Here is a 20,092-nt window from a genome sequence, read left to right as displayed (position 1 = left end):
ATTTCACATAAACAAGTGTGCTTAGAGTTGTGGGTTGAAAAGGCAATTTCTCTGGCACACAGGCAATGTAGGACATTTTCAAAGCGTAGACAAACCAAGACAATGCAAAAAAAAAAAAAAAAATCAAAGAAGGGGATATTTCATGCTCTGACTTGTAATTTTAATTGTTTTGGGGTTTTTGTTGTTCTCACATGCCAAGCTAGCAGCAAAAGCTTGCTATTCTTTTACCTACATTTTGAAGATTGTGTGTCTAAATCCAAGTTCCTGAAAAGAAATGCTTGCTTTTGGAGTGTCTGAACTCTTTTAGGAACATAATCTACTTACTTCTTCAGCATGGTGTAATAAGTGGGTTAAACCCAAATACATATCAGATACTCTTCTGACAGATTTGAAATCTAAAAAATGGCTGAATGTGCTCCTCCCTGTAAAGTATTCTGGGGAGTGGGTTGAACAGATTAAATACAATTTCTTCAAGATTGACTGTAAACTCTTACGCAAGTTTCAAATCTATATTCAGTATTATTAGATTTGGTTTGTAACCTGTTTTGTCAGTAATGAGTACCTTAATTTTCCCTGTTAAGAATAGGACTACTTGTTTGTCTGATTGACCTGGACATTTCTTAAGAAAAGCATGGACCAAAAGGAACCTTCTGCTAAACTTACATGTCCTTCCCTCTCTGACCTCCAACTTGTTTGTTGAAATATGTTGCTGGGGAGTTTTTCCCTTAGAATTTCAATTTTTGAATCAGCCTGTGGGACATATGGTTTAGAATATAGTATGACATCCTGACTACCCAGGAAATATTTTCACAATAGCAAAATCTTGTCTTGACAAAATGCAACTGCTAATGGGTAATTACTGCTGAAAATAAATGGCAGTTGAACTGAATAGATCATTACTGTGTGGAAGTGGAATCATGTGACAAACACATCTGAAATCTCTGTTTTGTCCAAATAGGCAGTGAAGTATCTACACTGAAATCTTGAACTGAAGTAGTTTTTTCTCTTCCCGTTACTTCTTCATCTAACACTTTCAAGGGACTTCATTTATTTCTCAGCTCACATTAACACAATGGAATTTTAGGTTGAAAATAACTGAGTAACTTAATTCAGATATTTCATAAATAAATTGAATTTTGTCTCAAATAGATTTTTATTGTGTGTTTCACAACTGAGTTTATTTATAAACTTACAGAGTCTGCAGTTTAATCAAGCCTAATCTTTCCCCAGCACCCACAGGAACTCCCAGTGATACAAACATTTGGGAATTCTAATTGCATATTCAGTGTTACCTATATCCTTTCATCTCTCTCAGAGAAATTCTCTCCTGTCTGTTATCTAGAAACCAAATTACTGAAGTTAGTATTCACTCTTCCTGAAGGGAAAAAGGAAAATGTGATTTTTTTTAAGTACAAATTTATTAATGTACTTATTATTTGGTGGAATCTGAGTCTTGTTGGTTTCTTTACTGTGTGTCCTTATAGACATCTTACAGATGTACTTTATTTTTCTATGTGATACACACTTGAAACAGTTTTTAAACTAAATATTTATTGTAGTTGGAATGTTTAAATATAAATGTTAACACTGATTATTTAAAACTCTGAGAGGACATATTTTGTGTTCAGGATTAGTATACCCAACTTACATGAGTGAGTGTAAAGGTGTTTTCAATTAAGCATGTAATATTAAAAGCACTGAGCACTTGACAGTCTAGAAAGAGATGGAGTTTCTCAAAAAATATATTCCACCTTCCAGGAGCCCAGAGAAGCCTCCACTAGAGGCCTCCTGTCACTAATCCTATGTTGGGAAGGCATATCTAATGTTCTGATTTCAAAAGCATCCTGCAATAAAATCAGTATATTGAAGGTAAGAACAAAGGCTGAAAAAAAGTAGATTGCTGGTACTAGATAAGCAAACCAACTGGAAGTTTGTTCTTTGAGAGCTTACTTGGCCAGTGTGTGTATATTTAGTGTTTTCTAACGTGCATGTGTAGTTGTAGTTCTGTTAAGCTCCCATGAGGAAATGAGCTCTGAGACAGAACTTGGAGGATAGTCATGGTAGATGATGTCAGGAAGAGAGCTCAGGCCAAAAAAGCCCTGAATGCAGCACAAGAATGTGATGCAATAATCTTTGATTCTTGCTGCAGACTGCTCAGTGTGTGGTGGGGTTTTTGTTGCTTTTCCCATTTTTTCCCAAGTGCACAAGTCTAACCTGTCAGCTGCTGTGATGAATGATGCTGGTCTGTAGCTGGAGAATGGTGTGGCAAGCCGTTCCCCATTTCAGGACATTTCATGCTGCAGATCTGTGATGCAGACCCAGCTCTGTCCAGAGGACTGTGGGGAAGGGAGAGGCCACAGCCAGATTTGTCTGTCTGTCTGTGCAATAAGGATTGATCTGCAGGGAACAATTTGGAAAGCTAAGGTGTCCACATCTTTCTGCATGCTCAGGATAATCAGCAGCTTCATGATTACAATTAGCATCCTTGCTCCTAGCTCATGGTGTGAAGAGAGCTGTTCTTCCCAGGTCTCTCTGAAACTTTGGGGAGTCTTGCCTAGCACTCTCTGACAGGTATGTGGGGGACCACAGGCTTCTTGTGTGACCCACGCTGGTCACAGCAGCCCACCTGCTCAGTGTCAGAGCCAAAGGCTGGGCTGTTCAGGGCAGGGGCAGAAGTGCTGCTCCCAGTCCACTTGCTGCTGTAATTTTCAAACCAAGTGTTGCATCTGGGAGCTGGATCACCCCATCCGTTTTTTGAGGTGGGTTTAAGGGCTTATTTATTTATTTTAACTGGAAGGGTTGCCAGGATTTGGTGTTGTGGTTTCTATTCTTCATACATAACAGGTGAGCTGTTATGTATGAAGAATAGAAAGGGAACTCTTCAGAGCTTGTCTGGAGTGTATTGTTTGAGTATGGGTACAATTGTAATGTGGGTAAAGGAGGAAGAACTTTTAATGGAAACAGAAGAACTATTTTTCTAGTTTTAATCTGGAAGTGGGTGGGCTGCCCCTGGATAAAATTGGACCAATGTGACTGAACTACAGAAAAATAAGAGTGACTGCATAAAACTATATTGTTTTCTAACCACATAGATATGAGCTAAACAATAAAGATGAGTTCTGTGTGGGTAATATACTGCACACCAGCCAGTGAGTCACTGAAGCATTGCTAGAGTGAAATAATTCCAGCATGTGACTTAACTTGTGACTCTGAATGAAGAAATACCAGTCATTTTGACATGTTTTCTGGAAGGACATGTTTTCTTTTTCTAGGGGCCCCAATCAATGGGGAGATTTAAGCAATTGTTATGTCCCACTGTAACTTTTGTAATAACCTCCTCCAGCTTGTCATGGTGAAGGCCTTTATCTGACAAGAAGGGGGAGGCCTTGGTTTTTTCCCCTGTGCTCCCTGGGGTCTGGTTCTGCCCAATGGGGTGCATTTCATCTTCACTGGGAGCCAGTGCAACTCGCACACTGAGAAAATGCCTCTGTGCTTCCTTCCTGGTTTTCTTCCCTACCCTTCTCTTCTTGATTAACTTTTTACTGGCTTGTCAGATTCAGCCACCTCATGGAGGGATCCAGTGGTTAGCAGAATGGTAAAAGGAATGAAGAAAGTCTGTCAGGGAATGGGAGGAAAAGGATCGTGTTTGGTCTCCAAGGAGTCCCTGCTAGGCTGGCTCTGCTGTAGCATCTAATTCCACTCTTCACAGTGTGTGTGTGGACATTGTAAAGTCATGATTCAGATGTAAAACAAGGGAACTTTGAGAATGCTGTCATGCAGAGTTTTAAAATGTAAGGAAATGACAGATTTGAGGGTGCAAAATAAATTCTGTCCACTTCTAGGTGCTTTTCATCTATTACTGTTACCACTGATTTGCTATCCCTGAGTAAGTTGGTTGGGCTGCCTCCTGGAGAGACCTTAACTGTTTCTTCACTAGTGAGCTCTGTCTCACTGATCCAGATTCTCCATCCTCTTCCAGCTCACTTCATTACTTCAGCCCACCCAGTCTCCAGGTATGGTGTGGCTATTGTTGGTTTTTTTGTGTGTGCTTGGTGGGTTGTTTTCTTGGGTTTAGTTTTTGAAGGTCTTTCACTGTTTCCTTCTTAAGCAGCCCCCCAGCATGGCCCTTTGCATAGCTCAGTCACTGGCAGGAGAAGGAAAAGCATGCTCTGAATTGAGCTTTGATTTCAGCTCTGATCCAACATGGTCCATGGCTGATTGAAATCACGTGTTGTCCCCCAGGGTGGGTGACTGCTCTGCTGGTCTCAGCCGAAAGGCCTCTAGCTGCCAAATCAGGGTAGATATGCACCCCTCAGTGTGATGAACCATCTGATGGAGTAGAAGAGTTTATGTACACTTACAAAGCTTTCTTTCTTGAAGAAAAACTCCCCAAATGCTTTTAATACTGAAAAACACATCTTCATTTTCTAGAACATCTAAATTGTTTGGCTGAAACTTGTGCAAAAAAATTCAGCCTCAGGCAGGCATCTGGTGTGGAAAGTTTCAGCCCAAACTGCTATTTTGGCAAAGTTGTAAGCAATGAAAATACATTTTAAGAGTGGAAAGTGTTGAATAATCTTTGTACTAAGGCAGAACTTATATTTTGGTGGATAAGGGGAACCTGTGATGAAGTCTGAGCCTGAACTGCAACAGCTTTCATTCCACTTTCCTGTAAAGGGATGTCATTACCCAACTTGAAATTTGCCATCAAACAGCTGTGTCAATTGAACATTTTTCTAGCACTTACATAGTTACTTTATGCAGCCTTAGCTGTTACCACAGGGAATATGGAGAGGCTCTGGGCTAACATAACTATAACTTGAGGAAAAAATGACCTTAGATTGTGATATCATACAAAGGCATTCTTGCAGGTTCCTGCAGCACACTGTAAATGTTGACAGGAAGACAAGCAGAAGATTCTGTTATAGGGTCTAGTTTTATAATTATTTCTGGACCATTTTGAGCATGTGCATCACCTGGGCTGGAAATTACTGCAAACCCCCTTGGGTGTCTTGCATCTGCATCCCAGAGGAGGTGTTCAAGAAACACTGCAACTGCCCTGCACATCCTGTTTTGATTTGGTTGATTTATTGTCCTGTAATTTATAGAGTGGCCATGTGAAGGGCATGAACCTCAAGTTTGACTGATTGCACTGTATAAGAAAGCTCTTTTCAGTTCACCCTGAAATTCTTACCACACTTCTGTCCAGCCATTCAGGCTTACCCCAGCCACAGCTGCTTTCATAGCTCCTGCTGAAACTTGAAACTGGAAGAAAGGTAGAGAAAATCTTTATACGGATTTTTTTTTAATGGTAACCCTACACAAATTTTTTCTGTTCCATTATGTTTCTTATGCTCTATTCAGTGCTGCAGTTATTTTTACAACTACCCATATAGGATTCTGGATTGTGTTTAAGGTCAAAATTGTTCGTTGGACAAAACGATAATCTGTGGTGGGTTTGTGGGCTGATTGTGAACCATAACTCTGTTTCTAGGGTCCTAGCAATATCACTTCAGTTACTATCATATCTACTCTTCCATATGAATCAAAGCTTCTTATATCTTCCCTCATGCCACATTTTTAAGAGCTCTGGCCATTGATCTCTCTTGCCATCTCTGTGTATTTTGCTGAAATGTTAAGCAAGAAGCTGGATGCTTTGAAAGTGCATGTAACCACTGCTTTCTGTGTTTTGGTGGGAGTATGAACACATCTCTGAATTAGAACATTTTAGTTTTGTCTTTGTCCTCTTTTTCTTTTGATTCCTACTCAGTTGTGACCCATTTTACATTCGCTTCCTTTTCTATAGTACTGCTAGCTGTTCTTCAGTCTCTATTTATATACTTCTCTTTCTTGCTACTTGCCCTCATTGAATGTTGTCTTCTTTGATTTCATGCTAGTTTATGTTGTACTTTTAGGAAAGACTTGAATTATGCTATGTCCAGATTCCTGGATGCTTCAATTGGTTTTAAAAAATAAAAATAAAACTTCATTTGCCGTCCCCTTTCAGACAGGGAGAAAATGGAACAGTTTGGATGTAGGGTTCATTCTGATCCTATCTCCCTTTAAGATCCCCTTCCCACCCCATCCCCACCTCCTCTTTTTTTTTTTTTTTTTTTTCCATTGCCAGAAACATTCCAGATCTCTCTGTCTGCAGTTCTCTGGACATCTGAGCACATACATACATTCTTGAGATATAGCAAAAGATTATCTGCTTCTCATGTACTATTTCTAGCTGAGAAAGCAGCATAGCTGTTTCAAAGTGCATGAGTATCCTATTAGGCCTTTTCCTTTTTTTTCAGTTAATCTCATTGGTGTTAGTTAATTCGTAGCCCTTGATATACACCAAGGCTTCAAGTTCATTGTGTTTATGATATGCAATTACTCCAGGCAGATCCAATTACTGACTTCTATTTCAATAAATTGCATTCCTCTAAATGAATGCCTCTTGGATTTCTCTACTAAAGATCATGTCTGCATACAGTGAAAGGTTGTAAGGGTTACCTTTGATTTAATCACTTTGATCATACTCTATTTTTTTTTTTTTTACTGTCTTTTCCAAATACAGTTGTGGAAAACCCCTAATTGTATTTTCTGATGGTTGTTTGATGGACTTTGTGTAACTACTGTCTGAGCTCACAATATGGCAACACAGCATAAGAATTTTTGTGACATGGGTAGTCTTCTAGTGTTAACAGCATATATGGGGAATGTGAATAAAATCTAAGTATGGGTTTTAGTTATGAGGAAGAACAGGCAACTCCGCTTTCCGTAGAGGGCTAGTGCTCAGCCTTGTTGGGTTCAAAACACTGAAGTCAGGATATGTCAGATGCATTCATTCTCAACTAAGTTTCTCTATTACCTGTTTTCTTTAAGAAGCTGTTTCCCAGTGATTTCATGTTGCATGTTTATTCTTCAGAACTTTTAAAAGGTCACTCGTCATTTCAAGGGCTCTCTCAGATAATTAGTAATCGGAGTCTCACTTCCTGAATACCAGCCGATCTAAGTGAAAACATAGTAACTGAGTCACATTGTTATTTAGTTTCTAAGATTACAGTTGTAGATGTGTGTTTTGTGTCCAAAGAAGCTTTTACTCCTGTGATCAAATAGCAAGGCAAGCCTCATGGAAATGATGAGTTCATAAACTGTTGGCAATTAAATTAGAATTTTTAAATTATACTGAACATTTACAATATCCTATGAAATCTTTCTCTGCAGGAGGAAAAAAAAATCTATGCAAACTTATTTACTGTTTCAAAATCTTCACTGTAGTTCAGAAGTCTGATATGTGTATAGCCTTGGTGTTCTGTATTACTGTCTTCTGGGAACTGAATTCAGACAATGTCACTGACCAGAGGGATTTGTATCTTAATATTCTGGTGGGTACATGAAAGCATTTTACCAACTCAGAGATCACTATCATAGTCTGTATTTGTTTTGTGCTTTAAGCAACAATTTTGACTAGGAGCTAAGTAATATTATGCATTAATATATCTTTACATCTGCAGAATATATCTAACAACTTTTTTTCAAAATAAAACAAAATACACATCCCCATCACTCCACGTCAAAAAGCATTGCCTGAATTTTGTTGATGGAAAAAAACGGGCCTTAATTTCTAGTTGTCATGGCGGGAAGAAAAGGTGGATGGGATGTATTCTCCTTTTTCTCTCTGTCTAGTTTTTACAGAGCATCAGTTTGATGGCATCCATAACAGTTTATGCATATTGGAATAAGAGTATCTCCCTGCAAAACTCTGGTGGAGCACGACTTTGAATTACTTTTGATGTGTTTTACTATTGTCAGACTTAAAAATCTGCTCTATGCTAATGCTAATTTATCAAGTTAAAAATGAATTTTTAAAAACTATGTTCTTTGTATGCTACCTCACTTAATCAACCAAGGTATAGTATATTCTTATAATGGCATGCTTTTGAAAAATGTGCAGTATCCCCAGTTTTTAAGTATTAATGCAAGTACAATTTATGTCTACAAGACAGGGAGGGAAAAAAAGACAAATTGAGGTTTTCTGTTAATTGTTTGCATCCTTCACTTGTCTTATAAAGGAATTACTTATTTGTGAGTGATAAGTGTACATAAGTACACTGCAAACAAACCTAAATGAATGCTTTTTTTTCCTCTGCTGTCTTAGAAAGCAAATGAGGGAATGGACAAGTCGACATTATTTTTCTCAGTGTTGCTAGGCACTTGTTTTTGATGGTTTCAAACAAGCTTAGGGTAATTCCGGGTTTCTGAGCAATGTTAGTATTAGCTCATCATGATCTTCAGGACATGACTCTGCAGAGTGAAGGGAAACTGCTGTTAATCTTAGCAGTTGTATAGAGCTCTTGAAGGCTGTGATCCCTCATTTAGAACACTTTGAAAGGTAGCCTACCATTAGGAAACTGGGTTATTTGGACTTTGAAAATGGGATGATGAATCCATATTTAGTGTAACTCAAGTTGTCTTCAGCAGCATTCTTCTGTGCATTTTTTCATAGTATTTTCAGGAGACAAAATATAATTTAAGTTGCACAGAAGGATCACTGCCTGCTTGAATACCCTTCTTGGTCTTCTCCTTCCACAGGAATAGTAATTTAAGTTTTGGGATTTAGGATGTCATTCTAAAGAAACAGTCAATTTAAAGGTTAGACTTACTTCCATAATCTCATGTTCTTTATGGATTTAAGGGAGTTGCTTATAAGAGTTTATAGGTTTCCTGTTTCTTGGTCTTAGTTGAGTACAGGTTGAATTTTTTACCTACCACCATTATATTCTTCAATACAGATATGTTACTGCTGTTTGATAAATATCAGTCTTTTGTATTAAACTTATTTTTACAAATTCCCCAAGAGTTTCCAAACAGTGATTGACCATTCTTTTGCACACATTTAAATTATCTGCCATTCTTTTACATCTTCTTGTAGAATTCAGTATCACTTTTCCTATGTAATCATTTAACATTTGTATTATAAGACTTCTGGTGATGTCACTTTTTGTACTGGTGGGTGTTGAAAACAATCTGTAAGGTGCAAGGATACCTTCTTGTGTCAGACCTACCCCTGGTCAGTCCAACTGTTTTTGCTCCAGTGCTGCCAAGAAGTGGGGGTGCTGCTGAGGTGGCCTGCTGGGTTCTCTTGGGGAATGGCACAGACTCTCTGAGTTGGCTGTCAGCAGTCAGGCTCTCGGGGTATGAACAAGCTACCAGTCTCCACACAGGTACAGTGGAATTTCCAGCATTCCTATTGTTCCTCTTCATATTTTAGCACACTGTTGTTGTCTCAGATTACAGTAATACTGCATTGACCTTCTCTTATGCATGCAGCTTTCCTGTACAGGTTATTATAACAGCCTGTGTTTTCATTCCCATAGTGTGCTTTGTTCCACCATGCTCTTCCTCTCACCAGCTGGTTCCTATTTATTTATTTTCTTTTTAACTGCATTTGCATAAAGACATGGATGTTTTACTTTTCTTCCTCACCAGCTTGCAACTGCTCCAGATTTATTTTTAGTATTTCACCTTATCTCTTCCTTGCATTTGTTTGTGGTTTAAGTACTTTCTGCTTATTGTTTCTTTTTATAGCTTCCTGTGGAAAAAAAAACCAAACCCCCCCCCCTAAAAAACCAACCCTTAAACAAAACTGAGTTTGAAAACAAGGGAGAGGATTGTTTTACTGGGTATGACTGTGACCAGCATACTAATTTTACATTTCTGACACACACATCTAATCTAATCTAACCTAACTTGTCATGTTTGTTTGTTTGTTTGTTTATAAACCAACCAACTAGACCATTTGTATATGATCTTGTTGTAACAGGTCATAAAAAAGCTGAAATCTGGTTCACACAAGTTTTTCGGTTTTTACCTTTTTAAGTTCTTGTTTACCCTAGTTAACAAGAAGAAAATGCAGTGTACACCAACCAGTGTATTCTTGGAATTTATCCTATGCAGAACCCCAGATGGATCTATCAGCTCTTACTCTACATAATGAATTAAATTGTAAAAGATAAGCAATATTCAAGAGAAACAATCTCTTACTTTTTCTAAAGGAGGTATTCACTGAACACAGATTAATGAGTTTTATTTCCAGTTTCCTGTAGAATTGTATTCTCTGACATAAAGATAAAAAGGGGAGCCCATCGTACCATTTTGGCACAAGAGATGCCAAATTGATGACCTGCAAGTGTTGTAGACACTGTTCATCCAATAGTGCTGGGAGATAGTCAGGGTACTGGGTGTGCATTGGAGGTAATTTGCTTCCTGTTTGATTTATTCAATGGATTGTGGAATTTGTTGCACTTTATGTTTTTTCTTAAAGTCTTGAGATTATAACTTTTGAAATTTAACTTTTATAGAAATATTTATGCTGGTTAAATAAAGTAGGAATTTTGGTGTCCTTAATCTTATATCTGTCAAAATAGATAAATCTCCTGATTCAACTTTTATTCAGGAGGACTGTAAAATTATTTTGTAAGGGTAGAATGTTTCCAAGCTTTTTGTAATGTGTGTGTGTGTTTATATATACATGTATATACACACAAGACAAAATTTCAACTGTGTCAGATAGCAAGATTTTACACATTGTCAGAGATCTGGAGCTTAGTAATGGGTAGCAGTTATTGGAAAACATTTCAGTGCATTAGGCAGTGCTTCACTAGGGAAAAAACTCAATCCTCCCTTCCCCAAGCCTGTTTTAGAGATTATAATGGTGGTCTTTCTACCTGCATGTTTTTGTCCTCTCTATATTTAAGTAGTCCATTTTGATTTATTTTCATTATTTTCTCTCCCTTGATGCATTGGACATCTCATAGCTCTTTTGCTGAAAAGTAAGAGAACATTGGACTAAGCATCTTTTAAAAAAACAAACAAACCAAAACCCAGAGAAAATGCGGGTTTTTCCAGTATATTCTGTTTTAGACTGAAATGATTTTGCTTATGTGATTGCATTATCAGAACTTTTAATTCTGCAATCTTAGCATAACAAAAGAGAAAAAGACTAGCAAAAGAGCATGTCCTGTTTGCCTGAGATAAAGGTAAATATTCGACATAAACTGGGACATTTGTCCCAGACAGGGGAGTCATGGTACAAAATTCTGAGTAAAATTCTGATAAATTTAAATTCTTGTATAGTCTGGATGACCATATTATTTTTTAGTTTTATACATTATGTTAATGATTTATTCAAATCTAATTAATTTTGCCTCTGATGAAATTGGTTGGTTTTTAGGAGAGCATTTATTAGGAAAAAGAAGATAAAATTTATAATTTGCAACCATGTATTTTAAAGAACCAATTGATGCTAGTAATAATCAGTATCAACCTACAGAATGCAATGAGTGCACCATTTAGAATTGGTTTTAAACAGCAACTTCCATGATGGACAGTTAATGAAACTGTTTCTTGTACTGTACTTCTAATTTTGCCATGAAAAACTTGAAATGCATTAAGGAGATCTAATAGATAATCTTATGTTTACAGATAATTTTCAGAATTCAGTTAAATGTTTGAAACTCACAGAGCTGACAGATTTCTATAAAGCTTATGGAAGCTTTAAAAAGCTTATGCAGGGACCTTTTTCTTAGTAATAATTATCTGCCTATTCCTTGGGAGATCTTCAGATATGCATTTTGATTCATTTGCATTTCCAATGGGAAAGACATAATCAAAAATTTTCTTCCTTTTGGCAACAGTAGAATCAGATGTTACCCTTCCACCATTCTGTAAACTGCATTTGCTTTCAAAAGGATTAATGTCACTGAGAACTGAAAGAAACTAACCAACCCAATACCTAAAAAGGTGGTCTGTCGTGTAAGTCCACTCCCTACAGTCTAGTGGGACCCGTGAATATCTGTAGCTTGATCCTCTTCAATGAGGTACATGTTTGGGAAATCCTCTGCTACAGGTATTAGGAGTAAGTTTATCTTCCTCTCTGAAGCGCAAGTGGAGAAAGCTAGTCATAGAGCTAAGTTTGTTTCTTTACAAGTGAGTTTGTTTGAATCTGTTTTGACATGTTGCTGTGGTAATTGCCTAATTCAGCAGTGGTTACTGCTGTGTAGGAAAAAAACCTTTCCGTTTAATACTTAAACCATTTCTCAGTGAGCAGAAAATCAAAGTCACTGTTGGAGATGTGACCGTGTCCACAGTCCTACAGTCCTCCTTTGTGGAGAAGGAAAGGTACATTTGCATGTGGTGTGTCAGGGCTAGAGATTCAAAGTGACATAAGAATAGCTGAGGTTTGTGTTAGAAGGATGACAAGAAAAGTGTTTGGCACAGTGCAAGACACTGCAGAATATATTAAATTTCCAAAGTTGTAGGGTTTCTAGTGGTAGCATTGAGGTTCAGTTCACAGTATTGCTACAGACTTCATTACCTGAGTGAGGGAACATCCCATCTGGGATGGTTATTTATGCTTTCTTCCCTCCTTTTGCCTATGTATTTATATGGCAGTAAGGTGAATCATCACCAGACCTATATGCATATCCCCACACAGGTCCAGTTTTAGTTTGCACATTAAGTGTTCCTGTGACACAAGCCTCGTGACATCAGAAACAGAGGTATGACAGCATTTTAGGAGAAAGTGAAGCTGAGAAAGCCCTTTTCAGTTTCTACAAACATGCATTAGTTAGTAATTGTATACATTTTAAGGACTGTTAGCATTATCTAGTCTAGCAAGTCAAACTGCATTAAAACAAGCCAGAATTTTGCACATGGCTCAACTTCTAGAATTATCTTCAATCTTGGCTTTAAAATTAAATCCAGTTGCTAAAATAAATAATCTGTTTATTTTTGCTTCTTGCTCTAAAATGGGGTTTCCAGAATTTCAGCTATTGGTCTAGGTGTTTCCAGGCTCTTTGCAGTGAGCTTCCATTTCAGAGATCCCACCTAAATACTGCATTCCTGTAATTACTGATGAATGAAATATGCAGTATTGAAAATATGTCATTTCCGTTCTTCTCTCTGGCCACACTCAAGAGGTTAACCATTAAAAATATCTATAGCTCTATACATTTAGTTGATGTGCACAGAGATATGCCAGTGTCTGAGTACTTTGCCGTTTCCTGGATAAAAGGTGTTTCATGCACAATTTTAAAGTTTACTGTTATATGTGGTGCCCAGATACTTCAGACATCCTTGCCAGTACAGAAACAGCAGCTCTGATCAGCCACTCTGGCAGCTCTTATCCATCACAGCCCTTTTCACTTACCTGAGACGCTGCTGATTCTCCTCAGCTCAAGTACAATGAAAAGTTACAGTCAAAGTGTTCCTGTAATGTACACACATTTTATGCATTACTGTGTTGAGGGGCTTGTCTGTATTGATTGTTTTTGAACAATGCTTCACTTTCAGTTTGAATTAAGAGGAACAAGAATGATTACATACATTTTGTTTCAAGATCGGTTCCCCATCTCATCAGTCACTGCTGTCATAGCAGGTAGTTTGCTTGAGCTGTGTGTCTTGGATCCAAAGTGCAAGGATCCTGTTGTGCCAAAAGTGTGTCTTTTCCTTACTGAGAGAGTGTTACACGTCATGAACCTGGGGAGCAGTCGATACCTGCCAGGTGTCTTTCTAGCTGGCAGCAGTCTGGAAAGACTGATGTAGAAGCTTGTTTGCAGTGAGTAACAGTGCAAACAGCTCTGGGTCCTTCCTGCTGGGAAAGGTCAGTTCTTGGGTCTACAGCCTTAGGTCTCGTCTCAGCAGAAGAATGACCCACCCCTGGCTGTTCAGACAGGCTGGGGAGCCATAACCTTTGTGGTTGCTCTGCTAACAGAGCCTCAGAAGCGAAAGGAGATACTGCAGGCGTTTCCTTTTGGGAATTAACTGAAGTGGTGTTTCCTTCATGCAAGGAACCAAGGCTGTTTGCAGGCTGTCTGCTTTGTCTAAGGGCAAATGAGGAGCCCACTATGGTATTCCATTTTGGCCTAACTTCAATAGGTACATCCCATAGGTGCCTTTCTCTTAAGCTTGTTTGTCTAAAACAGTTTCTCTTCCCTCCAGTTTGAAAGACTGTTCCTTCCTAAACAATCCTCAGGTCTTTGATCTGCTGTGTTTGTGAGGCTTTTCCTGAGCAAGTTTTGTCTTTTTAGTAAGCAATTCCCTAGGGTTTGATGAGAAGTGTCACAACTGAGTCATCCTTTCCTTTCCTGCCTGTTTTTCTCACTGGTCTCATTTTAAACAATGCGAAACCAATGTATTAGTATAATAAATATCTTAGTACAATGTTAATAAATTATTAAGAATAGTTCCAAATCTGTCACAATGAAGTCATGAGGGTGAACTGTTTTTTACAATAAGCATAGATTACATGTGGTTTTGGTCTGATGCTCTAGTTTATGCACACACCATTAACTATTTAAATTGCCATAGTCTGGTAAGGTAAAAATCCTTAGTATAAATATAGCGAGGGTTTGTTATAAATATTATAAATAATAGTAGTTCCTTCCTTCTGACTTCCCATTTTTCTCCTAACCCTCCTTTTTTTCTGATCAGACTCCTTTAGGAGCTCAAGTTCAGAGTTTTATGAAGTAATCACAACACAATGAGTATTTGACTCTCCTTGCATATATGATAATGTAGGTAACCAAGAAAGGGGGCTTCAGATGAAACTTCTGAAGACTGAGACTTCAGCGAGGTTCTGAGGAATCAAACTAGGACAGAAAAGTCATGATTCTGCTCCCAGTTGGTAAATTCCTGAGCAGTTAGACTATCACTAATTGTAGCCAAGATTGCTCCCTTAGTGATGATTTTTGATGTGATGTGTAATTTTCTCCTGAGAAGCAACAATAGAAATAACACACATTAGCTTTTCTTAACATTGTAGGCTTTAATAAATTTTGGAATTACAAAAGATACCAAGTAAATTTTCAAAACACAACGTAATGGCTGCAGATTTAAGGAATTTTGTAAGTCAATAAATACAGAGCAATGGAACAAATCTCCAGCTTGAGAATTTGCGCTTCAGAGGCAATGCTGGAAATCTGAGTTAGCTTGATATCCTCTTAGTGGGGGGGCAATAAGCAAAGTTTTGTCTGGATGAGGGAAGAGGGAAATTAATTCTGTGTTTAAACCTCCCCTGCAGTTGGTCTGAAAATTTGGAAACTTTCATTCTTTTAGTGATTTTTCAGTGATGTATTGGCCCCATTAAAGTCAGTGGGAGTTTTGCCATGGCTTTTAATGAGGTCAGAAAAAGAATAGTACATTTCAGCTGCTTTTTTTTTTTTTTTAAGTTGGAAAGAAGTTTTATATTTGTTTCTTTTACAGTGATGTATTCTAGAAACAAATCCACCTGTAATTAGATGTCATATTCCATAGCATTTGCAAGATAAAATGGAATAAACATCATGTCCAGCTTCAGGAGACCAACAGTCACTGTCAGAATTATTTTCTTTTGTTTATACATTTCTTTTTCGCTTGATGTATATAATATTTGGGCACATGAGGGATAGTTTAATTAAAATTTGCATCTACATTCCTTTGGTAGGGAGATAATTTAAATGAAAGACAAGGAAATACTGTTTTGATTAGGATACTTCAGTGGGTTTTGACTATTTTGAAAAATATTTTCATTTTCCATTTAATATCTTGTGCCAGCATCTTACATTGTGCCAGCAGGAATAAGACATGATGCATGATAAGTCTACATTCTTTCCGTTACCAGTAAAATTCATCTGTTTAGTCTGATGTGTTTTCAACCACCTGTCACAATAATGCACTTATTAATATGCCTGTGCAGGTTTATAATGGTTAAATATTCATTAGATATGCAAATAGTCACTCTCTTTGATTCACAAGTGAAGACTAATAAAAACTTTGCTCTTTGTTCTTCAAGTAAAAAGCTCTGTTCTGGAATGTTGTTTAAGTTGGCAATAATTTGATGAGAATTCATAGGTGAATGGAGAATCCTTTGTTTATTCTCAGCTATTTGTCTGAAGCTGTGCAGCCACTTCAGCTTTAAAGCACCTTCTCCATTTTGTTATCTGACACTGAATCTTTTTGATCACTTTGAAATGGGTTGCATTTAGAAAATGAAACAAAGGCACAATGAAGTGTCCTTCCCTATTCTTGGTCCAGGTGCTTCCTGTGGCGAGTATGCAGTGCTTATCAGAAACCAGTGTCACCAGAGCTCCCTTTTGGTCTGCAAAGAGAGCCCACACCAAGCCATTTGGGACAACTGGTCTTTCCCAAAGTACTAATCCTTGTCGCTGTTCTCTTGTGACAGGGGAGTATGATTAATGTACTTCTTTTTACATTTGCAAGTCACCTCTAAGTCTGTGGGGTAGAAATGCGGAGGTGCACCTTTCTGTCTCCGCCTTTGAAGACTGCAGGGAAGTTGGCAGAAGCCTGCCATCTCCTTCTGAACAGCAGTTCTTGTAAGAATGCTGAGAGGACTGAATGGGAGGAGAAGTTTATTGACCAACATTTATCCCTGACCCAGAAAATGAGCAATTTCTAGTGGTCATACTACATTGTCTTAAACGCAGTCCCTCTTACCTCCATGGTTTGATGGCTGCCTCACTCTGCCAGGCTGGGTGAGCTCGCAACTGAACAGTTTGCTTGGCCAGTAACACCTAAGGATGGAAGATTTTTAAAGGGGGAGCTCATGTCAGCCTGGGTGGGGGTCAGCTTAAGATAATTGAGTCTTAGTGTGTAAGCCTCTTTCTATTTGTTTTAAATAGTGAGTGAACATCAACACAAATAGGAGCCACTTCCATTCTCGTAGTTCAAAGCATATTCAGAGAGTTTATTACTGCTAATGAAAAACATTTCAGAGAAAGCAGAACCCAGGCTTCCAAGATTTGCACATATTGCATTATGAGATGCTCAAGCTTGTGTATGGTAAACAAGATTTAAAAATTCCTCTATGTGGTTGTACTTTGGACCCCAACAGACTTTGGCAGAAAATGTCTAACTATGCTTGGATTTATTCTATAAACTGGGATGGCTTCAGCAGTCTGTGTGGCCTTCCATTCAGCTGTTTGCTTAAGCCAAGCCAAAAGCCACTTATCTAAAAATTATTTATTCTCACTCTTGAGCTGGCAGAACCAGACTGGAAAGGGCAAAAGCTGAGTCGTAGTTCAAGCTGCGGACTTCAGTTAAATCATAAGGGGAGCATGAAGGACTGGCCGCAACATTGTTCTACAAGGTACTTGTGGTTCTCTTGTACTCTACTTGTCTTATACCTTTTTAAAATAAACAGCCTCAGATTTGTACTTTGCAGCTGTTTCTTTCTATCTGCCTGACATCTTCAAAATCAAAACCTTAATTCAAATATTATGATTTGGAGAGGATTCTCACTTTCTGGTTTTGCCAGTGTAAGTAAGATGGAGGCAGTTTTCTTTGTTTATCTCATTGAGAAAAATATGTGTTGTTTATATACTTTGAACATAGACATATTGTATAGTAAAAGGCAACAGTTGAAAAGTCCTAGCTAGAGATGTGAAAGTATGGCTGGAGGCTTAATTGTCAAAATTGAATCTGAAGAGAAAGAAAGTTTTAGCAATGTTTTAAATTGGCTTGATCTGTTAGATTAAAATAACCAAAAGAATTTTGCATTTGAGAACTCTTATTCTCTTTGGATACTTTGAGGATCTGATGTTCTTGTTGACATCTGATCATTGTGTTAGACTTCACTTAATGCAGAGCATGACTATGAGCATGGTTCTGGTAGCCAAGGTAAATGAGGCTGAAGGTTTAGTTTGAGCCATCCAAGAGCTGTGCTGTCCAGACAAGGAATGTGGGTTATGTGGTGGGCCAGAATGGCACTGCCAGGACCCTCATGCTGCTGTGGTGTGTGGCTCATGTGGGCACTTGCTGTGCAGGGCTGTTTTCCAGCATGAGTGGCCTCCTTCCACACCAGTGATTGAATGCAGTAGTAAAAATAGGGAGAGTCCCAAATGACTATGAGGTGAGGCTACTTCTTGTAATCTGCTTCTTCAGCAAGAATTACTTTGAATGAGTTAATACCAAAAGGGTTAAAGAACCATTGTGTATTTTGAATTTGAGTTGTCAAAGCAAATATTTTGATAGTCGGTCAGAAGTGGATGCTGAGTGGCATGCTGTGAAGAACATATGGCTCTGTCATGGAAAAAACTTGTTGAGGGATGGGGAACTGAGAGGAAGAATAAACAGCTAGTTTTCAGCCTTGCAAGGGCCAGGTTTGAGTTTCTGCTGAGCAAAAAACGGAGAAAAAAAAAAGCAGGGAGTGAGCAGAGTAAAGCTTTATGGAGCACAGTTATTTAGCACAGCCTGTAGCTGGAAAGGCTTCCATGTATAGCACAAACATATTGTTGGAGCCACATGAGAGATGGTTAGGTTCATTGGGAAAGCCATAGCGGGGAGGAGGTTGTTGGGAGGAAAAGGTTAATTATCTAAACATGACTGAGCTAGGACTTGTCTTCAGTGCTTCATCTGCAGTCTTTCCTTACTAAGTCTCAGAAAGAAATGCCTCTGCCCCTCCTCTGAGCTTGCCATCCTACTTTAAATATTTTTGTCTGTCTGATGAAAAAGGACTTGCAGATGAGTGGTGCTCTTCTTTGAGCATGTCTCTAGTGTGCAGAAAAACTTATGCAGAAGTTCTCCCAAGGTTGAGGATACCTTGGTATATGTATTGACTCTTGGTGTTTCGCACCAGAATAAAGTACTCATTGGCTAGGAAAAGCCAAACCAAGGTATTTCCAATTGAATTGCTGTTCTCAATGACATCTACTACTTCACTTTTAGATGCTGTAAAGTGTCCTTTAGTTGCACAACAGTGAAGCGAACTCCTGAGATTTGGCGTGACCTTCATGTCAGCTTTAGACAGGCTGTTTTTGTTCATGCAGTGACTTTTCTGGAGATACTGTCATATAATTTTGCTGCAATTTATTGCGCTTACATTTCAGTGGGGAAAGAACCCCATGATTTGGTCTTTTCTTCTAGTATAGCATTCCATGTTTGTTATCAGTGATATTTTTTTATGGCTGCCAGTGTTCATCTAGAATATCCACCTACCTAAGTAAATATGAACTTTGTTTTCATCTGTGTTCAATAAAGGGTGTTTTATAGCTAGCAGTACAGAGTCAACAGTAACAGCCATTATGGGTGTTCAGCTCTGATGTCCCTTCCACCTCACTGAAAATCCTGGAATTACAAAGATGAGGAGTTCATATGGGCATAGTTCTTGCAGAGAAATACAGATTTTAGAGCTTTCTGGAGCATATTTTAAAAAAATAAAAGCATTTTCAATTAAATTCTCTCTAATCATGCAGATGACATCAGAAGAATATTGGTTTGTAGTGGACATTTTCTACATTCTAGTCATTATTTTAAGTGGAAATACTGAGCAAATTAACTTTCTTTGGCAGGCTGACACTTCAGCTCTCTGTTATTATAATGGGTGTATTCAAGTAATTAGCATGTCAGGTTGCTTGAAAATTTAATGCCCCCCCCCCCCCCCCCCAAATGTAAAATTAGCAGAAGTGCTCACTATGTCTAAAGGCCCTTTTTTAAGGCAGTGCCATAACACTGAACTACAGGAGACAAATTCTGTTGTTGGCACATCAGCTTTAAGCCTCTTTTACCAAAGGAATCTGCAGATTAGACAATTCACTACAACTAGTACGAAGGGAGTAGAAATTTCTGGATGAAATCTTGCAGATGATTCACTATATCTAATATAGAAGGGAGTTGAAATTTCTGGATGAAATTCTGAATGTGTGAAGCTGCATGTGTATGCTTCATTTTACATTCAGTGGGACTAATATTTAACCACCTGACTCAGAACTCCTAAGAAATTAAATACCAACGTCATGACAAACCTAAAAAAAAAATATTGAAGATGCCTGTTTTTCTGGCATCTGGTGACTGAAGCAGCACAGCAGTGAGGTCCGGATCTGGTTCTTTACTCTTGCCTCCAGTTCAACGTCAGTATTTGGGGTTTGGTGAAGAAAACTTCAAAGTGCTACATTCTCATCCTGGAGGGGGTAACATGAGGGCATTTCCTGCTCCCACCCTTGCTTTCAGGCAACACTGTTTCAGTTCAAGAGCAGAGGCGTGTGGGATGACCTGTTTGTTATTTTGAGGCTGATATTTGGATAGGACTTGGAAGTATAGTGATCTC

The 20,092-nt window shown here is 38.3% G+C and overlaps 1 protein-coding gene across 1 annotated transcript in view; it reads left to right on the top strand.

The window, feature by feature from the left end:
- Positions 1-20,092, top strand: part of LHFPL2 (LHFPL tetraspan subfamily member 2) — a 114,651-nt gene that overhangs the window by 77,538 nt on the left and 17,021 nt on the right. The window lies entirely within an intron of this gene.

The sequence above is a fragment of the Melozone crissalis genome, unplaced genomic scaffold (assembly GCF_028551555.1).
Source record: "Melozone crissalis strain CALT ecotype California unplaced genomic scaffold, PUWL_Pcris_2 ptg000005l_1, whole genome shotgun sequence".
In the NCBI taxonomy this organism is placed as follows: domain Eukaryota; kingdom Metazoa; phylum Chordata; class Aves; order Passeriformes; family Passerellidae; genus Melozone; species Melozone crissalis.
The sequence above is the reverse complement of the archived record's forward strand: the minus strand, read 5'-3'. Positions and strand labels throughout refer to the sequence as shown.